The sequence below is a fragment of the Lycium barbarum genome, chromosome 4 (genome assembly GCF_019175385.1).
Source record: "Lycium barbarum isolate Lr01 chromosome 4, ASM1917538v2, whole genome shotgun sequence".
In the NCBI taxonomy this organism is placed as follows: domain Eukaryota; kingdom Viridiplantae; phylum Streptophyta; class Magnoliopsida; order Solanales; family Solanaceae; genus Lycium; species Lycium barbarum.
In genome coordinates this window covers 132,267,089-132,289,829 of record NC_083340.1, presented here as the reverse complement: position 1 = coordinate 132,289,829, position 22,741 = coordinate 132,267,089, and the positions used below count along the sequence as shown (strand labels likewise).

The 22,741-nt window shown below is 36.6% G+C and overlaps 1 long non-coding RNA gene across 1 annotated transcript; it reads right to left on the bottom strand.

Annotated features, from left to right (window-relative positions):
* Positions 1-12,409: 12,409 nt before the first annotated feature.
* LOC132636512 (uncharacterized) lies at positions 12,410-17,265 on the bottom strand. The gene is made up of 3 exons (XR_009581299.1): positions 16,857-17,265; positions 13,728-16,048; positions 12,410-13,007 (listed from the first exon to the last, which is right to left on the bottom strand). It is a non-coding gene; the product is annotated as an uncharacterized LOC132636512 (long non-coding RNA).
* Positions 17,266-22,741: the final 5,476 nt, after the last annotated feature.

Below are 22,741 nucleotides of genomic sequence, written 5' to 3'. Positions count from 1 at the left end.
AAAACTATTTATCATTATGTTATGATTTTGCTTGTGAATCAACTTTCAACTTTTTATGGTAGTTTGGAAGTCAGAAAAACCGCTCTCTCTCTCTCTTCATCCCGTTTCCCACTGGTGTTGGGTGGCAGGCCTGCTTTTAGTAGATCCTTTGCTCAATCTTTGCCATCCTCAAGGTCCATAAAATGCTCTTGAACTGAACAACTCTTTCAATGTTCCTTAAGTTCTTTCTCCTTCGACTTCCCTTTTTTCTGCTTAATTAAGCTGCGACAAGAGTTTCATTTTCCTCTTCTTTTAGTAGTATCTCAAATATTACAGAAAATCATTATGCATATATGGGGATTTCCTTCCCTTGATCTGTATTTCCTCTTTTATTTATTTGTCCTGTGATATTCTATTCCTATTACCTACAGATAAAAAGATGCTTTTCTGAGGAGGCATAAGCTAACCAAGTCGATGTATGCCCCGGGAGAAGTGGTTCCTTTTGTTTCCTTCCTTCAAAGGTAATATGTCTTATATGCTAATCAAAATTTAACTTTAAAAAGTGCAAAAAGCTCCAATTTACTTTAGTCACATAATTTCAAAAAAGCTACTTCATTGGTTGCCCTTGAAAAGGAATTCCATTATATCAAAGCATGAAAATTTTTAGGAAATCAGAATATCATCAAAGGTTAAGATGGAATGAATAGAATCCTTTTAACTTTAATTAAAAGTTCCGAATGTGAACTTTGAAAATAGAGGAACTCAAGGAATAAAATGGTCCTCACTTCATGGATCCTATGTATCAAGAATATCAGAAAATTGTTTGGACTAACCACCTTTTGGACTGATATTTATAATTTAGCTGTTGGTTGAAATATAATTGAAAAAACAACCACTTCTTACTACAAAAATAAAATTTGAAAAAAGATATCCTTAGCTAAAGCACAAAAAACTCCTTGAAATTTCATTAGAGTTTGAACTTCATGAATTTTTCACGAAGTTTGGTGAAGTTTGGACTACACTACTAAATTCAAACTCCATTAAAAAATTGAGCGACATATTTCAAACTCCAGGAAAAATATATACTAAAAAATTCTGATATTTTTGTCGAGTTTTGAGATATCATAGTTCAAATTCCAAGAAATATTGCTAGAGTTTAAATGTTTGGAGGTTTAAAGTACCATAAAATATTCCTGAGTTCTTTGTGATTTAAGTAGGATTATTTTATGTAAGTTTTATTTTCGCACTAAATTTAGCTAAATATTGATTAATTTTGAGATAACGATTAAATATTATTTAGTGGTCAAATAATTAGCTATTTGTTCATTTGTTTTCACCAATCTAAATTAATCAATCCAATAAATCTCAATTAACTAATGACTTAAAAAAAGTCTTTTGTTTTTCAAAAATTTTGAAATTATGATTTGGAATCCCAAATGCTACTTTTTAAAAGAATTTGAGATTTGAAATCATAAAATTTATGCAAATTTCATAAATGAACACTCCTTTAAAATCAAAATAATGATTCCAAAGTGCATGGCCAAACGGACGCATGATTAAAAATAAAATCAAGAGCAACCTGTAATAACCCAATTTTTTAAATAAGAGTTTATTTGGTAATTTTAGCTAAAATGAATTAAAAAAGGAAATAAATTCGAAATTAGAATTAAAAAGAAAATTGAAAAGTAGGAATTTAGTGGGCCAAGCCCAAAAAAAGGGAAAGGAAAAAGGAAAAAGGAAAAAGGAAAAAATAAATAAAAAATTAAAGACTTCAAAAGTTAGACCATCAGACATGAAGGATTAATTGTACAAAGCTGAAAGGAAAATAAAAGAGAACAAGCAACAGAGGGAGAAAAACAAGTGGAAAAAGAAAAAGAAAAAAAGGAAAAAAAGAAAGGACAAGAAGGGATAAAAATAAGAACCTTCATCCCAAATCATCAAGGTAATGACTCTAATATTTTATTTAAGTTTGTTACATAATTATGGGTGAATCTTTATGGTGAAAATATGGGGATATTTTGAGAAATTGAGAAAGTTTAGCTCTAGGGTTCTTCAATCAAAATCATTGATTTGAAAGGGAAAATAGTGTCGGATTTTTTACTTCTATATATCGTTGGAATCCTCCCGATAAGGCCTTCCCGAAAACATATGTTTTGTCGGGTTTTGAACACATGACAAGAGGGCGTTTTCGTCCTTTAAAATTTGACTTTAACCATTTAAGCCTCTATATAGGCATCTATATTTATAGAGGCTTAAACGGTTAAAGTCAAATTTTAAAGGACGAAAACGCCTTCTAGTCGATGTGTTCAAAACCAGACAAGACATATGTTTTCGGGAAGGCCTTAACGAGAGGATTCCGACGATATATAGAAGTCTAAAATCCGACACTATTTGCCCTTTCAAATCAATGATTTTGATTAAAGAACCCTAGAGCTAAACTTTCACAATTCCTCAAAATATCCCCATATTTTTACCATAAAAATTCACCCATAATTATATAATAAACTTAAATGAAAGATTAGAGTCATTACCTTGATGATTTGGGATGAAAGTTCTTATTTTTATCCCTTTTTTTTCCACTAGTTTTTCTCCCTCTATTGCTTGTTCTCTTTTATTTTTCTTTCAGCTTTGTATAATTAATACTTCACGTCAGATGGCTAACTTTTGAAGTCTTTAATTTTTTTCCCCTTTTTCCTCTTTCCTTTTCCTAGTTTTTCTCCCTCTATTGCTTGTTCTCTTTTATTTTCCTTTCAGCTATGTACAATTAATACTTCACGTCAGATGGCTAACTTTTGAAGTCTTTATTTTTTTTTTTGTACAATTTCTTTTCTTTTTTAATTCCTTTTAGCTAAAATTACCAAATAAAATTAAAAAGAAAATTGAAAAGAAGGAATTTAGTGGGCAAAGCCCAAAAAGGAAAAGGAAAAAGGAAAAAGGAAAAAAAAAAATAAAGACTTCAAAAGTTAGACCATCAGACGTGAAGGATTAATCGTACAAAGCTGAAAGGAAAATAAAAGAGACCAAGCAACAGAGGGAGAAAACCCAGTTGGGAAAAAAAAAGGAGAAAAAGAAAGGAAAAGAAGGGACAAAAATAAGAACTTTCATCCCAAATCATCAAGGTAATGACTCTAATATTTTATTTAAGTTTTTTACATAATTATGAGTGAATCTTTATGGTGAAAATATGGGCATAATTTGAGGAATTGAGAAAGTTTAGCTCTAGGTTTCTTCAATCAAAATCATTGATTTGAAAGGGCAAATAGTGTCGGATTTTAGACTTCCATATATCGCTGGAATCCTCTCGTTAAGGCCTTCCCGAAAACATATGTCTTGTCGGGTTTTGACCACATTGATCAAAGGGCGTTTTCGTCCTTTAAAATTTGACTTTAACCGTTTAAGCCTTTAAAAATATAGAAGTGGTTTACCCTAAGGGTTTTTATAATTCTAAATCCATTTTTGTGTAGTTTGAGGCAATCCGGAGACTCGAGAACACAATTTTGATTTATTGGGAAGTGTGCTTGAATTGTGAATTTGAGGTAAGTGAGACTTTAAGCTTTGGGTACTTGCTTTTCAAAATCAGTTTTAAAAATATGTTTTGTCTGCCTGGTCCAAGTGTTCGGGCGAGTGTGTGGTTGGCAGAATCGGTGGTCCTTAAGGCCAACCACATATACTTTATTTTCAAATAATCTAAAACTCTCTTTAAAAATTATTTTGTGATGTGATAAAGCTGTGAGCCATGATATTGGGGCATTGTGTATGCTTCCCGACATATTTAGCACATTGTGTATGTTGCCGTGGACTCATGGTGTTGATTAATTCTTTAACTGTCGTTTATGACAGGTCCTTAGTGTAAATTTTGTTGAGCTATATAATATACTTGATAAATAGTGGTTTGAGCCTTGGTTGCTATTATATAATGATATATTCATGTGCGTAATATTTTGTGCTTGTTGTATGTTTGTATTTTCTAACACTTGTTCCAGGGGTATTTAAAGTGGCGGGTCGAGGATCTTATTGGGTTATATTTATGTATAACTCACTCCTTACCTACATGTCCATGTAGATACTGTCGTTGAGAAGGAGGCTGGTGGTTGAAGATTTCGTGAGTGGATTTTTTTGCTGAGATGAGCCACCGCATTATTCGTAAAGGCAGCCATTTCAGCTTTATCTAGTTTATTTCTAGTTATTCCTTTTATTTTGGGTTTACATGCCCGACATCCAAACTCATGTTACTCTGCTAGATGCTCCATGGTCTTAGCGTGAGATGTGGGCTAGAGATTCTTTTTATCTTAGTGTTGGTTGGCTTTCATAAATTGATTATGAATTTGGTTGGCGACTATTTCGTATATTTATCATTAATAGCGTTGTTGGACCTGCACTTATTTTCTATGCTTTCCTAAATGATTAAGGGTATGATATATGGTTCACCTAGCGGGTGGTGTTTACTGGGTGCCAATCACGTCTAGCGGGTATTTTGGGACGTGACAAAGTTGGTATCAGAGCTTAGGCTTTAAGTCCCAGGTCATAGAGCAGTGTTTAGTAGAGTCTTGTTCATGGGTATGTAGGCGCCCATACTTATGACCTTGAGGCTACTGAACATCTAGGAAGTTTTCCCTTCTTTCATTCCTTATTCGTGCGTGAGTTGAATCAAGTCTAATTTATTTCGCATATGGCTAAGAAACGCACATCTTCATCTGTTACGCGTAGTGCTGGACAGAATATTACCCGCGGTGGTGGCTAAGCTAGGGTTCATTAGACTAGAGCTCAGACTAGGACTCAGGTCACTCCTCAGCCTGAAGTTGTGAATGGGGGTCTACCTCGAGTTGCGTCAGAGCAACTGCAAGAACAAGTGGTTCAGAACACTCCACCGGCACCAGCTGTTGCACCTACTTTTGGTTTGCCCGCAGATGTGGTGACCAGATTATTGAATGTGTTGGAGGCATTATCATAGTGAACTTCCAGTTCGGCAAGTTACTTCAAAAACACATGCTCAAGTTCAGTTGAATGTTGCAGCTAATCAGACACCGCAGTTGGCCCCTCAACTGGTAGTCCAGTCTGCAAGGAAATCCAAGGAAATTAAGAATTTCATGGATCTTAAGACACCAGAGTTTGATGCTTCACCAACTTCTATTGAACCTCAGAATTTCATTGATCGTTGCGAAAAGATATTGACTACGTTGGGGTTGAAGGAGACTCGTAGTGTGGAATTTGCCACTTTTTTTTCTCAGGGTCTGTAGAGTCATGGTGGATTTCGATTCAAAGAGGTAGACAAACAGGGTTACCACCTATTACTTGGTCAGAATGTTTAGCACTATTTAAGGATAGGTTTATTCTATTAAGCAAGCAAGATGACATGAGACGTCAGTTCAATAATCTGTGGCAGGGAACTATGACCATTACAGAGTATGAGGCCAAGTTTACAGATTTATCCAGGTATGTGCCTTCTTTGGTTGAGGATCCGAGAGAGATGGTGAGACGATTCGTGGATGGACTTGAGCATCTCTTTCGTGGTCCTGTAGTACAAGATGTGCGATATGGTACCTATTCAGATGTAGTTGACACTGCTCTTCGTTACGAGTCCTATCTAGAAATGGACAAAATTGAGCGTGAAAGCAAAAAGCCACGTAACACAGGTGGGTTTAGTAGTGCTCCATCTAGTGGCAAGAGTGGTTTTTATCGTGGGCAGTCCAGACCTACTCAGTAAGAATCAGTTGTGCAGTCTTCTAGTGGTTATTCAGCTAGACGGGGCCAGCAGCAGATGCAGAGGAAGGGTAGTAGCTCATATCAGTTAGGTTATCATCCGAGGTGTTCTAACCGTGGTAGCAATCACAGTGGTCATTGCTTTGGGGTAGATGGGGCTTGTTTTACTTGTGGTGAAAAGATGCATATTGCTAAATACTGTCCTAAAGGAAATTCTGGTGCTAGTCGACTACTACACACCTGCAGGGAACTACTACAGCTACTGGGTTCGATTCATCCAGCTAGGACCACTCCACAGGGTGCTCGTGTATAGGGTCGACAGGGTGGAGAAGTTGCTCGGGGAGCGGGTGGACCGCCGAGATTCTTTGTTATAACCAGACAGGATGTCGAGGCATCTAATGTAGTAGTCACAGGTATTACTACTATCGGTTCTCATGGTGCATATGCTCTTATTGATCCCGGTTCTACATATTCATATGTATCTCTTTCTTTTGCTATATTCTTAGAATGGGGAGTTGAGTCTATTAATATGCCATATGTGGTAGAAACCCTAGTGGGGGAGAGTATATTAGTGGATAGAGTTTATAGAGATTGTGTGATATTTGTTCAGGGCAGGGATACCGTAGTTGATCTATATGTGTTACCGATGTCCGCTTTCGATGTGATTATGGGCATGGATTGGTTGGCCTCATGTTATGCATCGGTTGATTGCTATGCTAAGCTAATACGTTTTAAATTTCTTGGAGAACCTTTTGAGTGGAAAGGCACGACTCCTGTGACTCAAGGAAAAATAATATCTTATGTAAAGGCATGCCGAATGATTAATCATGGGTGTTTGGGTTTTATTGCTACCATTCATGATGCTCGAGCGGAGAATGTTACTATTGATAGTGTTCCTATTGTTCGTGAATTTACGGATGTGTTTCCCGAAGATTTACCCGGCCTACCCCTAATGAGAGAAATCGAGTTCAGTATTGATTTAGTTCTAGGGACTCAACCTATCTCTATTCCTCCATATCATATGGCTCCAGGTGAGTTGAGAGAATCTAAGGTCTTACTCCAAGAGCTACTTAATGAGGGGTTCATTAGGCCTAGTGTATTTCCTTGGGGTGCACCTGTGTTATTTGTGAAAAAGAAAGATGGCACGATGAGAATGTACATTGACTACGGGCAACTGAACAAGGCGACGATCAAGAATAAGTATCCATTGCCTCGTATTGATAATTTGTTTGATCAGCTGCAGGGTGCTACTCATTTTTCTAAAATTGACTAGAGATCAGGTTATAATTAGCTGAGAATCAAGATCGAAGATATCTCCAAGATAGCTTTTCGGATCAGATATGGCCATTTTGAATTTTTGGTGATGTCCTTCGGGTTGACTAATGCACTTGCAGCATTATGGACCTCATGAACAGGGTATTCAAGCCATACTGAGACCATTTTGTGATTGTGTTCATTGATGATATTTTGGTCTACTCTCGGAGTGAGGTTGAACATGGACAACACTTGAGAATTGTGCTACAGACGCTTAAAGAACGAGAGCTTTATGCCAAGTTCTCAAAATGTGAATTCTGGTTGGGCACCGTTTCCTTTTGAATGGTTTTATTGCTCCAACAACCTCTCCATGTTAATTAGGTCCTTCAAATTGCTTGGAATACTAGGAGAAATAATTTTTTTGATTAGTTTTCTATGGGGCCAAATTTGGCTAGCCATGGCCGAATGCCTTCAACCCTTTTTTTTTTCTTTCTTTGTTCTTCTCCAAGCTTCTTGATTTGTGGTGATAATTGTGACTAATAAGTTATATATATAGATACACATAATTCATCCATGTGGGCCCAAGCCCACCCCACATGGACGGCCACAATGGCTCCTTCAAGAAGTTTCTTGAATACTTTGTGAAATTTTCATTTTGCCCTTAGCCTTCCACAATATTACCATGAACCCTCTTGTGAATTTTCCTTTTTACCCTTAGCCTTTCTCAATATTTCCATACTAATAATATTCATAAATAATATTCATAAACAACTTGTACATTAAAATAATTTTAGAAAATGGTCTTGCCCCTAACTTACCACGACTACTTCGAAATATTCGAACGTACAAAATACGGGTTATAACATCCTCCCCCCCTTTAGAACATTCGTCCTCGAATGTTCAACTGACCTCATGGGGTATCACATTACTTCGGGGGGTCCCTTTTATAGTTGTCCTTTTGTTCATGCCCATTCCTTATCTTTCACCCTATCTTCTTTATAATCGAACTCCTCGGTCTTTACATGAGTCTTCATTCCGTGTCATGGGTTTTCTAATCCACCGTACCAACTCATTATCCTTGTCCTTCCCAGGTCATCTCTTCTCTGTTATTGTTTTGTTACCGCACCTTAACAGAAGCCATGTCTTTGGTACGCAATCTTCACTTGACGATCCAATATGGCCACAGGCTGTTCCTTGCTCTCATTTTATCTACAGTATTACAGTCTCGCTTGCCATGCTATAAATATCCATCGGCCTTTGGTGTTCTCTTTTCTTCGCTCCCTGCTTCTTTACGTCTTTGTCATTATCCCTTTTAACCTTTCATTCTAAATATTTATCCAAAGACGTACGTACGTAATGTTTCTTTACCATTTATCATCCTTCGCAATCTAGTTACCCTTGTGGTAACTTATGGTCCGGGTTCACTTATCTTCTTAGTTCGCAACATCTTTGAATTCTTACTATAACTTTTCCTTTGCTTCCTTCTCTCAAATTTCTCGATACAAGTATACTTGTCTTTGACTTTCTTTGTATTGGCGCTTGTTTCGTCCATCGTTATTTCTTGTTGGCTCTCCGGTGTGGATTCCTTACAAATATGGTCGAGCATCACTTCACGTCGATGATTCATATAGTTTCACAGTGTACATTCTCATATTCCGTATAATTAAGGGTCCATGAACTATTTTCTAGTATCCGGTGGACTCTTTTATCTCATTCATGGGCACTGTGTTCTTTCTTTCTTTCAAAATTCCCAGACTTACCAATTGTTGATACTTTTATTATAATAGTCGTTGTCGTCCGAAATATCCCTTGAGTCTTATCATTCTCTCCATTATCCTTTGTGGACTTAGCTTGTAGCCCTTTCCTGCTCTTTTATTACTCCTTAAAACATGTCGCTGCGTACTTAGGTACGACACAAATTTGCCCGACATGAGGGATTCAAATCATGGAATAAACATATTATAATTTATGTTGGCATGAGACATTCTCTTAAGGTGTCTTCCATTCTTTCTCTTCATGTCGGCCTCACGGTACACTTATTGTCAATTCGTTTCTACTCCTTTCATGTATTCTCCTGATATGCCGATATGTTTTGAACTCTGGCCCCGAGCTAATAAATTTCCTTTTCTGGCGCTTGAAAATATTGTGATCCCTTTTTGGCCTAATATAATATGGCCTCCCCCCCTTTAAGGGGCTCCTTATTCGCCAACAGTCCTTTTGTGAAGTCTTCGTTTAGTTTATACCTTACTCCGTATCTTTCTTTCCAACTCTGTGCACAACATATCGAAACTTCTTACCATAAGTTTTGTCTACACCATCATTCTTTTCAACATTCCCATACCTTTTCATCCACTATTAATCCTTTCACCCATTTAGCTCACTTACTCGTAGTTCTTCTTAACTACGCGTTCGAGTTGCAGCTATGCGTCCATATTTTCGAGCGTCCCGCTAATTTTGCTCGCAGCACAGAATCCTTATGGTTTACACTCTTCTTATCTTCGCTCATCGAACCTTTAACCATATTTATGATATTATGACTGAGCGGTCTTCTATGTACGTTCTTTATGTTTCATTCCATTTTCTCTAATATCAAATCTTTCAGACCTCGCATGAATTCTTGTTCCATACCACTAACTTCCCAACCGATAGTGTCGACTCATCATCCTTAACCCTTCCTGGGTTTTCTTCCTCCTCGAGTACTTTTCTTCTTTTGCCATTTGTGGCATCGGCTCGGAAGGTCGTGAAATTTTCACTTTAAGCTCGCAAATCCATTTCATTCCTAAGTCATCCTTTCAGGAAAGTACTTCCATGTCCGAGATGACCATATTAATATAGCTATACATTTATTCCTTTATATACCTTTCACCTTAACATTATCGCAAGGCCTAAATCTTCTAACATCGTCACAAGGCTTAATCATTCTTTCTCTTACTTCACATCCCCTGTCCTAGTCACTATTCCTTTAGCCTCACTTATTGAAATTGGTTTTCAAACCTCATACACTCCTCTTTTGTTCCATATTACCATACTTTATCCTTTCCACGTACCTACCTTTGAATCTTTATCCAAATAGTCTCGTACTTTGCCGGTAATTTCTCTCGGGGCTTCACTCACTAAGGTTTTCTTAACTTTCATCTTTTCCCGGCATCTGATCTCCTTGCCCTCCATTAACTCACACACTTTCTTTTTCCAAATATCGTTGTATTAGAATTTCCAATCTTAACCTGTAGTAAAAATAACATCAGCTTACTTTATAATACTTGTACCACATCTCTTCTTGTTACTTGAACTTCGGTACCCTTGCTCGATTAATGCCTCCTTTACCGTAGCGCCGGTTGTTGGGACTCACATCTCCACCGATACAATCACATACGAGATATCATGCGTATTCGTATATATATATATATATATATAATTACTATCAACTAGCCCACAAAATACTTCCAAACGCTATTTAAGCCTATCCAAATTCCAAAGCTGTGATGCGCTTTCTGTCTCTCCACCAGTCTAGTCTGCCTCGTCCTATGTGGCCTTTTATGGTCTCCAACTATCCCGTATACTCTAGTTTCCCTTTTGCCTCTTATGTCTGGATTTATAGGATTACTTGCGTACTTCCCAGGGGGTCACCCATCCTGAAATTTCTCCCACCTTAGCACGCTTAACCTCGAAACTTCGATGGAATCCAGTGCCTTAATGCTGATATAACCGCGTCCACTTCCTCGCATGACCTTTACTACATGATCTGGAGCAAGTCGAGGTCTTACAGATTCCGAGGCATTTTCGTAACACGTCCTTCCCTTTACAATTACTATTTTACCCTTTTCAACCCTCAATATTCACTCTTCACTTCTGTGTGTATGACTGACTACTTCCTGTCCTGGACTTCCAGATTCCCGATGGTGGCGAACATACCTTCATCGCCGTTACTTATGAACTAAACACTCGGTTATCAGCCTGTTTGAATTTTTAGTCACCATCCTTATACAATAATCTACAACAACTGATTGTCGACTTTATCTGAATCCTTCAACAGACCTTGCTCGTACTAAACCTCGGATGCAACCCAATTTAATCCTTCAGACTGCTAATCGTCATTCTCGCTATTATTCTTCCTGTCATACCAAATCCATAACTTCTGTGAAACAACTCATCTCACTTATCATCTGGTCACAATATCTTCTTTCCACACTTCCTTCTGTTAGGCGTACCTAACTAAATAACCTGATTAACAATCTCGGCAGAATCTCTTTTACCGTCCTTACTATTCAACATCCGTACGCAGCAAATATCGACAATACCTCACAGGGCATACATATGTATACGACACATCTCAGCCATCCAGAGCTTCCAGTCTCAGGTAACAGAACAAATGTATTAGAACTTACCTCCTTCCGTCGTATGTAAGGCTTATATAAGGAATTTCATTTTCCTATGACTTGGCTCTATCACACGATCTGAGACAGAAAGAAGGTCACCAATCCCTAGATGCCCTGTAGCCTCCTGTTTATAAATGTGGCCGACTTCACACCCATAAACAGGACTCTACTGGACACGACTTTGCAGACAACCCCTAGGACAACCTGCTCTGATACCACTTTGTCACACCCTAATCTCCCTACGGTGTGATGGGCACCCGACCCTTACTTAGGGCCGAGCGCTCTGACCCTTAGTGCACACATAATCTGTCACACCCCGACTTTACTAGGGTGTGATGGGCACCCGACCCCATATTCGGAGCCGAGCGAACCCGCTGACTCTTATTACATATATAATCTTTTGAACCTCTAAATCAAGTACACATAATAAAGCTTACTGAAATATTCTTTTTGTTGCTTTCAAATCAAATAAAGTCTGTAACTGTGTAAAACTTATATCATAATACAAACTGACTCCCGATACCCACGACTCTGTCTGAAAAGTCTCTAACTTCGAACAAAGCGTCATAGCACATATACTCTGACTCGGTAGCACTCCAGGACAAGTGGAGCCTACCAACTCCGCTGGAACATCTTCTATGCTAGCTTCAACTCATCTGGGTGTACCTGCGCGGCATGAAACGCAGCCCCCGAAGAAGAGGGGTCAGTACGAGTAATGTACTGAGTATGTAAGGCATAAATAGTAACATAGTAAGAGATGAACATACGAACATTAACTGTATGGGAACATAGAACATATCATAAGATAAAGGAGTAACCTGTACATGTGAGTGCCCCAGGGGGCGGATGCCATGCATGCTTATCTGGTCATATCATATCATATCTTTACCTTTGAAAACATATCATATCATAGCGCCGAACAACGTCGGCTCGCCCATATATCCCGCGTCCGGGATGAATACGCCAGCTGACCAGGTGGCAATGCGTCTTATAGCGCAACATATCTCCCTTCCCCCCCCCCCCCCCCCATATACATATGTCCCTTTTCCCCCATATTCCCTATATACATATACATATAAGCAGCATGCATGAGAGCCCAAAGAAAGTAATGTATCTATCGGAGTGACGTAAGGTCGGTAACCTCCGATTATATTATGGAATAGCCGTAGGCGTCGTGTCTCACCTTGAAGGAACAATTAATATAAGGCGAGACTATCAATGAAGAGTGTCATCATGAGAAAACATAAAATAGAATCATGAGGCATATACTTGGAACCTTTAAAATAGTCATTATCCATAATAGAGTTGAGATATCAAGAAATAGTTTAACATTTTCATATTGTCATATTCGTGGTAGGAACATATCGTCAACATATCTATCATAGACATTTTCTCATATTTGACTTCATCGTTGTCATTATAAGATCATATTCATCATCTTAGTAATAAGAGCTTCCTATCTCTTAGAACTTGGTTTTTTGGAAAATATGGACATTTTGAAAAAAAAAACAATTATGAACTATTAGAAAAAAAAACTTATACCTTGGAGTCATGGACTTATAGCTTTTGCAAGTAAGGAAAATATAAAAACATTTAAGACATTACGACTTGGGGATCATGCCTTTGGAAGAAAAGAGACGAGCCTTACATACCTGTGCTGCGGCTTACTAGCTACGCTTATTCGTCCAACTTGTTAGTCTACATTTAAGAAGATCGACACTATCGTTAGATTCATCGACATATACTTGTCTTAGCCTTTCAAGTACATTCACTTATGGTCTGCCGAGATTTCGGCAGCACCTCCCCTGTAAATACACCATCCCCGAGATTCTAACTCGGCCAATTTTAATCAACAACAATCCGGGAATTCAACCCGGCCAAACTAACAACAATACTAGCAATTATTATAGTAACACTTCAATATTCAATTCCATTCAATTCAATTCAATTCAATTCAATTCACATAACTTTCAAGACGATGCAATCAACATACTACTCCATCCAACACCTTCCAACTCCAATAAAAACAATAACAACACATTTCCTTTCCTTCCAAATTCATGAACTACACACTAACAACATCATATTAACAACACCACACTAACAACATTACCTTCCATGCATGCAAGAACATTACATTCAATTTACATAAGCTTCTAAAACAAGTTTCCAACTTCTACAACTTCACTAAGCTTATTAAGCTTTTATTAGTAACATAAAATCCACAACACAACAACCAAAATACTAAATAAAACTTGCTCACCATTCCTTCACAATACCACAATATACACGGCCATACACACAATATACAACTCACGGCCACACCCCTACATCCATATTCTTCATGAATTTCACTCATTCTCATACACTACAACATGCACAAACATCCATAACATATAAAAGGGGATGAATTCTTACCTTCTTCCTTGATTCTTCACTTGGCTAGAACTTGTCACTTGTATGAATATAGGTTTTTCTTGCTCCAATGAGCACTCCAACTTGCTAAGGACCCTTCAATTAGTTGTTTAACTAGAAGAGATAAATTTTTTGATGAAGATTCTTGGACTTCAATTTTGCTAGCTCATGGCCGAATAGGCCTTTGGTTTCTCTCCCTCTTCTTCTTTTTCTTCTCTTTATTTGTTTTTCAAGTCTTCTTATCTTGTAAGAAATATAATCATATATCTATATATATATATATATATAATCATGTGAGGGGCACATGCCCTCTCTCTCTAGAATTCTCTAGGAAAGATGACTTATTTTTGTCATCTTTTTTTTTTTTTTGTCACATGACCAATATGGCCCCCTTTTGGAACTTTCATGAACCTTGTGTGAAATTCCCGTTTCGCCCCTCGACTTTCTTCAATATTACCATTTTGCCCCTAGCCTTCCACATTATTTCCATGATTCATTTTGCGAATTCCTCTTTTAACCCTTAACCTTTCTCAATATTTCCATACTACCAATGTTCGTAAATAATATTTATAACCAACTTGCACATTAAAATAACTTGGAAGATGGTCATTTCCTTAACTTACCACGACTTCCTTAAGGTACCCGAATGTATGAAATACGGGATATAACATAATCTTTTGGACTTTTTAACCCAAATAAAGATGAAATGCATAGTACTACTTTCAGAAATATTCTTTTTCGTTGTTCTCAGATCAAACAAAATCTGTAATTATATAGAATTTATATCATAACACAAAATGACACATCGGCTGATGGAGCCGCTTACAGAACTGACAACCAATACCCACGACTCTGTCTGCAAAGTCTCTAACATTAATCAGACATCATTGCACATATACTCTGACTCGGCAGCACTCCAGGAGCAAGTGGAGCTTGCCAACTCCGCTGGAACATCTTCTATAATAGCTTCAACTCATCTGGGTGTACATGCGCGGCATGAAACGCAGCCCCCGAAGAAAGGGGGTCAGTACGAAATATGTACTGAGTATGCAAGGCATGGAATATAGAAAATAGAACCATAATCGGAACAACGGTACAAAAAGCAAGTACATTAGCCAGAATACCAAAGTACTTATTTCCCGAACGCAAATCATGCATACCGATGTCATATGTCAGAAGGAGTACAGAAAATGAGGGAATCATCCAGAGTACCGAAATACTTATTTTCCAGACACAGATCATGCGTGCCAACATCATATGTCATCATATACATATGCATATAACAGATCCCGGCCCTCTAGTGAGGGGCGCGGTGGATGGAGTCATCATGTATGCTGACATCATATATCATATATGCAAATAACAGAACCCGACCCTCTAGTAAGGGACGCGGTGAACAGAATCATCAATGCATGTGAAAATCATATATCATATGTGCATATAACAGATCCCGGCCCTCTATTGAGGGACGCGGTGAATGAGATCATGTATGCCAATGTCATGTATTATATATGCATGTAACGTGCCCCGGCCCTCTATTGCGGGACGCCGTGAGTAGAGTCATCATATGCCATCCTGGCCACCACCCCGTCATCATATCATCATCATATCATATCATATATATAACATGCCCCGGCCCGCAAGTGAGAGGGACACGGTGAACAATGCAAAGAAGTACGCACGAGAACATACCCTGGCCCGGGACGCAGTGAAGGACATACTGAGACTTGCACGAACAGAGTAGTGCGAAACCATATGCACATAAATCAAGACTCGATAGACAAGTATACTTACCGACACCTGAAGGCTCAGAAACAAGTTTCGGGTCAATCCGACTTAGTATGAGAAAGTTATGAGCGTTTGAAGTACAGAAAGTTCTACAAGCGTTTCAGAAGCCATTTTTGGAAAATCAAAGCCATAATCATATCAAGTACCTTTCGGATATCGTTATGGATCAAATCAAATAGAGCTTTTGGAACCATATTTACGTATCAAAATATATCAAGGACTCAATGGGATAATCAAACGTGCTATCTTTTGAAAATCAAAACTTTAGTCATATCGATTATCTTTCGAATGCCATTCGGAAACATATCAAACAGAACTTTGGACATCATAGATACGCATCAGAACCATATGAAACAGCTTATGGAAATCAAGAACGTTAGCCATCCTAGTGGCTCTAAGAATGGGAGTTTCTTTGAAATCATACATCTACATCATTTGTTTGTTTCATAAAGATCATGCCAAAAGAAAGAAAGGGTAAGCCTTACATACCTGTCCCACGTCCTATTGGCTACGCTTAATTGTCCAAGCTCGCTAGTCTACATTCAAGAAGATTGACACAATCATTAGATTTATTACCACATACTTGTCTTAATCCTTCAAATGAGTTCATTTATATTCTGCCGAAATTTTGGCAGCATTTCCCCTGTAAATACACCATCCCCGAGAATCTATCTCGGCCAATGTATCAACAACAAACCCGAGAATGCAACTCGGCCAAATTATCAACAACAATACCAACAATCACATCTCCAACTTCAACAATTATTTCAAATGCATTCTAGCACTAGCAATTCTTTCTACATGATTCGACGACATTTCATTTTTATTCAACTCAATCGCATACATTCAAACTAACACCAATGATCCCACATTCAAGTATTTATCCAAAATCATTCTAACATGATTCAAGAATACTTCAAACAATTCACATAATATTCACAACAACTCAAACAACATACTACTTCACCCGGAATCTTCCAAATTCCACAAGAACACTAACAACACATTTCCTTTCTTCCAAATGCATAAACTACACCAACAATCTATACTTTAGCAATATCATTCATGAAAAGGTAAGGAACCATACTAGTGTCACATTATCTTCTTCAACAATCCCATAACAATTTCAAATTCATTTCAATCCACCAAACCTTCATTTTCATCATGGAATCCACATCTATAACAATCAAAGTACTAAATAAAATTAATTCATTTGTTCTTCACCACACAACTATATTCGACCACAACATCAACAAACACATATATCATGAATTTCATCCATTTTTGCATACTTCAACATACATAATCATCTCTAACACATGTAAAAGAAGATTGAACACATACCTTTCTTCACTTATCTCTTCTTGCCCGACTAGGGTTGAAATTGCACAAATGAATGGTTTTATTGCTCCAACAACCTCTCCATGTTAATTAGGGCCTTCAAATTGCTTGGAATACTAGGAGAAATAATTTTTTTGATAATTTTTCCATGGGGCCAAATTTGGCTAGCCATGGCCGAATGCCTTCAACCCTTTTTTCTTTCTTTCTTTGTTCTTCTCCAAGCTTCTTGATTTGTGGTGATAATTGTGACTAATAAGTTATATATATAGATACACATAATTCATCCATGTGGGCCCAAGCCCACCCCACATGGACGGCCACAATGGCTCCTTCAAGAAGTTTCTTGAATACTTTGTGAAATTTCCATTTTGCCCTTAGCCTTCCACAATATTACCATGAACCCTCTTGTGAATTTCCCTTTTTACCCTTAGCCTTTTTCAATATTTCCATACAAATAATATTCATAAATAATATTCATAAACAACTTGTACATTAAAATAATTTTAGAAAATGGTCTTGCCCCTAACTTACCACGACTACTTCGAAATATCCGAACGTACAAAATACGGGCTATAACATCGCCACCTCTAAAATTTATGTGCCACATCAACATTTTGTGTTTATACGTTTAACTTTATACAAGTTGAGGTGCGTACATGTACACACTCAAAGTTGAAGGGCTTAGGTATCAGCTGGGGCTAAGTTCGATGACCTGTTTAAATATTATGTCTTTTTGAAAACTGCCAAAATTTTCTCAGTTCTTATACAATCGTACAAAATAAAGAAATCATAGTTAATAAATACGGTATCGGAATATACCAAGGGGCTACATTAATAAATTACATATCTCCACATTTTGTTGTATAAATAAATACTTGCGATTAGATGCTATTAACTTTCACATACACATAATTGTAAATGAAAGTAACAAACCCTTAAGATTTAGATTGAATACACGTGTGACTTTCAGCTCTTACATTTAGATTTAGGCCAGCAGCTGATAAAGTAGCTAAATTTACATTCTGCCATTTTGTAGTTTGTGAAGCTTGTGCTAGCCTTATAATCTTTCTGCATGCCAGCTTGAGCAGTCTGAAAGCATATATAAAATGTTATTTTGCTTCATTTAGTTGTGGAACTCATTTTGACCCCACAAGGCTTTAGTCCAGTGGTAAGAATGCAACATGTGATGTGTGATTTAGGCGCACATCACCAGTTCGAGCCCTAAAAGAGACAAGAGTTTAGTATTTAAGTTGAGAAAGGAGGGGGTGGGGGAGGGGGGAGCGGGGAGGGGGATCCTCAACCGAGTTTCGTATCATGAGCCACTGACTCTTAGGGATTCCTCGATTATCAAAAACAGGTTATGGAACCCATTTGCCCATTACTATTTTTTTTAATAAGTAACTCATTGGTTCATTACAGAAAAACTATTTATCATTATGTTATGGTTTTGCTTGTGAATCAACTTTCAACTTTTTATGGTATTTTGGAAGTCAGAAAAACCGCTCTCTCTCTCTTTTCATCTCGTTTCCCACTGGTGTTGGGTGGAAGGCCTGCTTTTAGTAGATCCTTTGCTCAATCTTTGCCATCCTCAAGGTCCATAAAATGTTCCTTAAGTTCTTTCTCCTTCGACTTCCCTTTTTTCTGCTTAATTAAGCTGCGACAAGAGTTTCATTTTCCTCTTCTTTTAGTAGTATCTCAAATATTACAGAAAATCATTATGTATATACGGGGATTTCCTGTCCTTGATCTGTATTTCCTCTTTTATTTATTTGTCCTGTGATATTCTATTCCTATTACCTACAGATAAGAAGATGCTTTTCTTAGGAGGCATAAGCTAACCAAGTTGATGTATGCCCCGGGAGAAGTGGTTCCTTTTGTTTTCCTTCCTTCGAAGGTAATATGTCTTATATGCTAATCAAAATTTAACTTTAAAAAGTGCAAAAAGCTCCAATTTACTTTAGTCACATAATTTCAAAAAAGCTACTTCATTGATTGCCCTTGAAAAGGAATTCCATTATATCAAAGCATGAATTTTTTTAGGAAATCAGAATATCATCAAAGGTTAAGATGGAATGAATAGAATCCTTTTAACTTTAATTAAAAGTTCCGAATGTGAACTTTGAAAATAGAGGAACTCAAGGAATAAAATGGTCCTCACTTCATGGATCCTATGTATCAAGAATATCAGAAAATTGTTTGGACTAACCACCTTTTGGACTGATATTTATAATTTAACTGTTGGTTGAAATATAATTGAAAAAACAAAAATAAAATTTGAAAAAAGATATCCTTAGCTAAAGCACAAAAAACTCCTTGAAATTTCATTAGAGTTTGAACTTCATGAATTTTTCATGAAGTTCGGTGAAGTTTGGACTACACTACTAAATTCAAACTCCATTAAAAAATTGAGTGACATATTTCAAACTCCAGGAAAAATATATACTAAAAAATCCTGATATTTTCGTCGAGTTTTGAGATATCATAGTTCAAATTCCAAGAAATATTGCTAGAGTTTAAATGTTTGGAGGTTTAAAGTACCATAAAATATTCCTGAGTTCTTTGTGATTTAAGTAGGATTATTTTATGTAATTTTTATTTTCATACTAAATTTAGCTAAATATTGATTAATTTTGAGATAGCGATTAAATATTATTTAGTGGTCAAATAATTAGCTATTTGTTCATTTGTTTTCACCAATCTAAATTAATCAATCCAATAAATCTCAATTAACTAATGACTTAAAAAAAGAGTCTTTTGTTTTCCAAAAATTTTGAAATTATGATTTTGAATCCCAAATGCTACTTTTTAAAAGAATTTGAGATTTGAAATCATAAAATTTATGCAAATTTCATAAACGAACACTCCTTTAAAATCAGAATAATGATTCCAAATTGCATGGCCAAACGGACGCATGATTAAAAAGAAAATCAAGAGCAACCTGTTATAACCCAATTTTTTAAATAAGATTTTATTTGGTAATTTTATCTAAAAGGAATTAAAAAAGGAAACAAATTCGAAATTAGAATTAAAAAGAAAATTGAAAAGTAGGAATTTAGTGGGCCAAGCCCAAAAAAGCGAAAGGGAAAAGGGAAAAGGAAAAAGGAAAAAGGAAAAAAATAAAAAATTAAAGACTTCAAAAGTTAGACCATCAGACATGAAGGATTAATTGTACAAAGCTGAAAGGAAAATAAAAGAGAATAAGCAACAGAGGGAGAAAAACAAGTGGAAAACGAAAAGAAAAAAAAAAAAAAAGGAGAAAAAGAAAGGAAAAGGAGGGATAAAAATAAGAACCTTCATCCCAAATCATCAAGGTAATGACTCTAATATTTTATTTAAGTTTGTTACATAATTATGGGTGAATCTTTATGGTGAAAATATGGGGATATTTTGAGAAATTGAGAAAGTTTAGCTCTAGGGTTCTTCAATCAAAATCATTGATTTGAAAGGGCAAATAGTGTCGGATTTTTGACTTCTATATATCGTTGGAATCCTCCCGCTAAGGCTTTCCCGAAAACATATGTCTTGTCGGGTTTTGAACACATGACCAGAGGGCGTTTTCGTCCTTTAAAATTTGACTTTAACCATTTAAGCCTCTATATAGGCATCTATATTTATAGAGGCTTAAACGGTTAAAGTCAAATTTTAAAGGATGAAAACGCCTTCTAGTCGATGTGTTCAAAACCAGACAAGACATATGTTTTCGGGAAGGCCTTAACGAGAGGATTCCGACAATATATAGAAGTCTAAAATCCGATACTATTTGCCCTTTCAAATCAATGATTTTGATTGAAGAACCCTAGAGCTAAACTTTCACAATTCCTCAAAATATCCCATATTTTTACCATAAAAATTCACCCATAATTATGTAATAAACTTAAATGAAAGATTAGAGTCATTACCTTGATGATTTGGGATGAAAGTTCTTATTTTTATCCCTTTTTTTTTCACTAGTTTTTCTCCCTCTATTGCTTGTTCTCTTTTATTTTCTTTTCAGCTTTGTACAATTAATACTTCACGTCAGATGGCTAACTTTTGAAGTCTTTAATTTTTTTTCCCTTTTTCCTCTTTCCTTTTCCTAGTTTTTCTCCCTCTAGTGCTTGTTCTCTTTTATTTTCCTTTCAGCTTTGTACAATTAATACTTCACGTCAGATTGCTAACTTTTGAAGTCTTTAATTTTTTTTCCTTTTTCCTCTTTCCTTTTCCTTTTCGGGCTTGGCCCACTAAATTCCTCCTTTTCAAATTTCTTTTTAATTATAATTTCGAATTTCTTTTCTTTTTTAATTCCTTTTAGCTAAAATTACCAAATAAAATTAAAAAGAAAATTGAAAAGAAGGATTTTAGTGGGCCAAGTCCAAAAAGGAAAAGGAAAAAGGAAAAAGAAAAAAAAATTAAAGACTTCAAAAGTTAGACCATCAGACGTGAAGGATTAATCGTACAAAGCTGAAAGGAAAATAAAAGAGACCAAGCAACAGAGGGAGAAAACCCAGTTGGGAAAAAAAAAGGGAGAAAAGAAAGGAAAAGAAGGGACAAAAATAAGAACTTTCATCCCAAATCATCAAGGTAATGACTCTAATCTTTCATTTAAGTTTTTTACATAATTATGGGTGAATCTTTATGGTGAAAATATGGGCATAATTTGAGGAATTGAGAAAGTTTAGCTCTAGGTTTCTTCAATCAAAATCATTGATTTGAAAGGGCAAATAGTGTCGGATTTTAGACTTCCATATATCGATGGAATTCTCGCGTTAAGGCCTTCCCGAAAATATATGTCTTGTCGGGTTTTGACCACATTGACCAGAGGGCGTTTTCGTCCTTTAAAATTTGACTTTAACCGTTTAAGCCTTTAAAAATATAGAAGTGGTTTACCCTAAGGGTTTTTATAATTCTAAATCCATTTTTGTGTAGTTTGAGGCAATCCGGAGACTCGAGAACACAGTTTTGATTTATTGGGAAGTGTGCTTGAATTGTGAATTTGAGGTAAGTGAGACTTTAAGCTTTGAGTACTTGCTTTTCAAAATCAGTTTTAAAAATATGTTTTGTCTGCCTGGTCCACGTGTTCGGGTGAGTGTGTGGTTGGCAGAATAGGTGGTACTTAAGGCCAGCCACATATACTTCATTTTCAAATAATCTAAAACTCTCTTTAAAAATTGTTTTGTGATGTGATACAACTGTGAGCCATGATATTGGGGCATTGTGTATGCTTCCCGACATATTTGGCACATTGTGTATGTTGCCGTAGACTCATGGTGTTGATTAATTCTTTAACTGCCGTTTATGACAGGTCCTTAGTGTAAATTTTGTAATATACTTGATAAATAGTGGTTTAAGCCTTGGTTGCTATTATATAATGATATATTCATGTGCGTAATATTTTGTGCTTGTTGTGTGTTTGTATTTTCTAACACTTGTTCCAGGGGTATTTAAAGTGGCGGGTCGACGATCTTATTGGGTTATATTTATGTATAACTCACTCCTCACCTGCATGTCCATGTAGATACTGTCGTTGAGAAGGAGGCTGGTGGTTGAAGATTTCGTGAGTGGATTTTGTTGCTGAGATGAGCCACCGCATTGTTCGTGGAGGCAGCCATTTCAGTTTTATCTAGTTTATTTCTAGTTATTCCTTTTATTTTGGGTTTACATGCCCGACATCCAAACTCATGTTACTCTGCTAGATGCTCCATGGTCTTAGCGTGAGATGTGGGCTAGAGATTCTTTTTATCTTAGTGTTGGTTGGTTTTCATAAATTGATTATGGATTTTGGTTGGCGACTATTTCGTATATTTATCATTAATAGCGTTGTTAGACCTGCACTTATTTTCTATTAGTGCTTTCCTAAATAATTAAGGGTATGATATATGGTTCACCTAGCGGGTGGTGTTTGCTGGGTG